The sequence below is a fragment of the Chiloscyllium plagiosum genome, chromosome 5 (assembly GCF_004010195.1).
Source record: "Chiloscyllium plagiosum isolate BGI_BamShark_2017 chromosome 5, ASM401019v2, whole genome shotgun sequence".
Classification (NCBI taxonomy): Eukaryota; Metazoa; Chordata; class Chondrichthyes; order Orectolobiformes; family Hemiscylliidae; genus Chiloscyllium; species Chiloscyllium plagiosum.
In genome coordinates this window covers 119,120,226-119,124,147 of record NC_057714.1, presented here as the reverse complement: position 1 = coordinate 119,124,147, position 3,922 = coordinate 119,120,226, and the positions used below count along the sequence as shown (strand labels likewise).

General features: G+C 42.6%; 1 long non-coding RNA gene across 1 annotated transcript in view; it reads left to right on the top strand.

The window, feature by feature from the left end:
- Window positions 1–3,332, top strand: part of LOC122550371 — a 9,335-nt gene extending 6,003 nt beyond the window's left edge. The window contains exon 3 of the long non-coding RNA XR_006311830.1: window positions 3,257–3,332. This is a non-coding gene — a long non-coding RNA (uncharacterized LOC122550371). The remainder of the gene's footprint in view (window positions 1–3,256) is intronic.
- Window positions 3,333–3,922: the final 590 nt, after the last annotated feature.

Sequence of the window (3,922 nt, the reverse complement as noted above, 5' to 3'; positions counted from 1 at the left end):
AAATTGCATCTCTTGTTAAGCAGAAGAAGGAGGCTTATGTGTTGATGAGGCAAGATGGTTCAGATGAGGCGATGGAGAGTTACAGATCAGCGAGGAAGGATTCAAAGAGAGTTAAGAAGAACAAAGAGAGGACGTGAGCAGTCTTTAGCAAATAGAATAAAGGAGAACCCTAAAGCTTTCTATAGGTATATGAGGAATAAAAGGATGATTAGCATAGGAATAGGGCCAGTCAAAGACAGAAGTGGGAAGTTGAGTGTGGACCCTGTGGAGATCGGAGATGTACTAAACTAACATTTCTCATTGGTTTTCACTCAGGAAAAGGATAATATTGTAGAGGAGAAGAATGAGGTACGAGATATTAGACTAGAAAGGATCAAGGGTAGTAAGGAAGAGGTGTTATTAATTCTAGAAGGAGTGAAAGTAGACAACTCCCCTGGGCCGGATGGGATTTATCCGAGAAATCTCTGGGAAGCTAGGGAGGTGGTGTTGGAGCCTTTGGCTTTGATATTTGAGTCATCATTGTCTACAGGTTTAGTACCAGACACTGGAGGATTGCAAATGTTGTGCCCTTGTTCAAGAAGGGCAGTAAAGATGACCCAGGTAATTATAGACCGATGAGCCTTAGGTCTGTTGTAGGAAATGTTTTGAAAAGGATTATAAGAGGTAGGATTTATAATAATCTAACAAGATTGATTTTCGATAGTCAACATGGATTTGTCAAGGGCAGGTCATGTCTCACAAAACTCAGAGTTCTTTGAGAAGGTGACCAAACATGTGGATGAGGGCAGGGGAGTTGACGTGGTATACATGGACTTCACTAAGGCCTTTGATAAGGTTCCACATGGTAGGCTGTTGAAGAAAATGCAGAGGCATCGGATTGAGGGTAATTTAGCAGTTTAGATTAGAAACTGGCTTTCTGTAAGAAGGCAATGAGTGGTGATTGATGGAAAATATTCAGCCTGCAGTCTGGTTACTAGTGGTGTGCCATGAGGATCTGTTTTGGGACCACTGCTGTTTGTCATTTTTATAAATGACTTAGACACAGGCATAGGAGGATGGGTAGTAAGTTTGCAGATACTAGTGGTGTGCCATAAGGATCTGTTTTGGGACCACTGCTGTTGTCATTTTTATAAATGACTTAGACACAGGCATAAGAGGATGGGTAATAAGTTTGCAGATGACACTAAAGTCAGTGGACTAGTGGATAGTGTGGAAGAATGTTGCAGGTTGCAGGGGGACTTGGATTAAACTGCAGAATTGGGCTGAGAGGTGGCAAATGGAGTTCAATGCAGCTAAATGTGAGGTGATTCACTTTGGGAAGAATAACAGGAAGGCAGAATACTGTGTCAATGGAAAAATTCTTGGTAGCGTGCATGTGCAGAGGGATCTTGGAGTTCATGTACATAGATCCCTGAAAGGTGCCACCCGGGTTGATAGTGCTGTTAAGAAGGCATATGGTGAGCTAGGTTTTATTGGTAGAGGGATTGAGTTCCGGAGCCGTAATGTCATGCTGTAACTATACAAAACGTGCGGCCGGACTTGTAATATTGTGTATAGTTCTGTTTGCCCCATTACAGGAAGGATGTGGCAGCATTGGAAAAGGTGCAGAGGAGATTTACCAGGATGTTACCTGGTCTGGGGTCTGGAGGGAAGGTCTTATGAGGAAAGGCTTAGGGACTTGGTTTGGAGATGCTGGTGTTGTACTGGGTTGGACAAAGTTAAAAATCACACATCAAGTTATAGTCCAACAGGTTTATTTGGAAGCTCTAGCTTTCAGAGCACTGCTCCTTCATCAGGTGGTTGTGGAACCTGATGCAGCTAAATGTGGAACTGAGTGCTTCCAAATAAACTTGTTGGACTATAACCTGGTGTTGCATGATTTGGATCTGTTCTCATTGGAAAGAGGAAGGTTAGGAGGGGATTTGATAGAGACATACAAGATGATCAGAGGATTAGATAGGGCAGACAGTGGATGTCAGAGGCACTCTTTTTACTCAGAGAGTAGTAAGGGTGTGGAATGCCCTGACTGCCAATGTAGTTAACTCAGCTACTTTAGGGAGATTTAAACAATCCTTGGATAAGCACATGGATGATGATGGGATAGTGTAGGGGGATGGGCTTAGATTAGTTCACAGGTCAGTGCACCATCGAGGGCTGAAGGAACTGTTCTGCACTGTATTGTTCTATGTAAATGCATGGTGTTGTATTTTGGTGGGGTTTGCAAAGGCAGGATTTACACAGGTACACAGGTGGTGAAGAAGGCATTTAGCAGACTCTCCTTCATTGCTCAGACTATTGAGTATCAGAGTTGGAATGTCAAGTTGTGGTTGTACAGGACATTGGTTAAGCCACTTTTGGTGTACTGCATGCGGTTTTGGTCACCCTGCTATAGGAAAGATATTATTGAACTGGAGACAGTGGAGAAGAGATTCACCAGGATGTGACCAAAACCGTAAGGTTAAAACTATAAGGAGAAGCTGAATAGGTGGGCCTTCCTTCACTGGAACATAGGAGGTTGAGGCGTGATCTAATAGAGGTTTATAAAAATACGAGGGGCGTAGTTGGGGTAAAGAATAAAGATCTTTTCCAAATGACAGGGGAATTCAAAACTAGAGTGCTTAATTTTAAGGTGGAAGGAGAAAGATTTAAAAGAGACTGGCATGGTGGCTAAGTGGTTAGCATTACCGTTTCATAGTGCTCTGGACCTGGGTTCGATTCCAGCCTTGGGTGATTATCTGTGTGGAGTTTGCACTTTCTCCCTGTGTCTGTGTGGGTTTCCTCCCACAGTACAAAGATGTGCAGGTTAGGTGAACTGGCCATGCTAAATTCCCCCTAGTGTTCGGGGATGTGTAGGTTAGGTGCATTAGTCAGGGTAAATGTAGAGTAATACAATGGGGGAATCGGTCTGGGTGGGATACTCTCCAGAGGGTTGGTGTGGACTTGTTGTGCCAATTGGCCTGTTTCCACACTGTAGGGATTCTATGAGGGCAATTTTTCAGACAGAAGGTGAACTATCAGAGAAAATAGTAGATGCAGGTGCAATGTTTAAAAGACATTTGGACAGGTACATTAATAGAAAAGGTTTAGTGGGATATGGGCCAAACACAGGCAAGTAGGACTAATTTAGCTTGCGAACCTGCTTGGCCCAGACGAGTTGGACCGAAGGGCCTGTTTCGAATGCTGTATGACTCTATTACTCTCTAATAGTCTGACTATCATGATACTGTGCTTCACTTTATTTTCTGTTTAATGGCAGCACCATCACCACAACCTATTCGGCCTCCTGTAGCTTTCACTGTGCCATGGAGGGATGAGACTCCATAAGTTTGGATGTAAGTAACAGAAAGAGCACATTCTGTCATTCAAATTAATTCAATTATGTCATAATGTTTTGAAACTTGCTTAAGGATGACATTAGGGTCTGAATATTCTTCATCCAGGGCTTGTAATATCCTTTCTAATACCTTCAAATAACACATCAGGGATTAGAGATCCTCCACTTGTTTACCATTCCAAAGAAAGGTCATATGAACTTTGTTTCTATCACCACAGATGGTGCCTAACCTCGGGTATTTCCAGCATTCTCTGTTTTTATTTCCTAATAATAGAAATTTCCATTAATACTTTTAGCACAGTAAAACATTCCAGGATGCTTCAGGAGAGTATTTCAAACAAACTTGATACTTCCTCACAGCTGAAGAATGGCTTGGATTAGAAGTGAATTATGCAGTAATTGTGGTCCATGCAGAAATCAGTGATATGGGTAAAACCTACAATGAGGTCCTGCTGAGAGCTTGAGCAATCAGAATTTAAAACATGAATGCTTGCAGGTTCTTGCATACTGCCTGAGCCACATAAAAGCTGAAACTGACAGATTCAAGGTTTAATGGTACGGCTGAAAGAGGGCTGTGAAAGGCAGTGG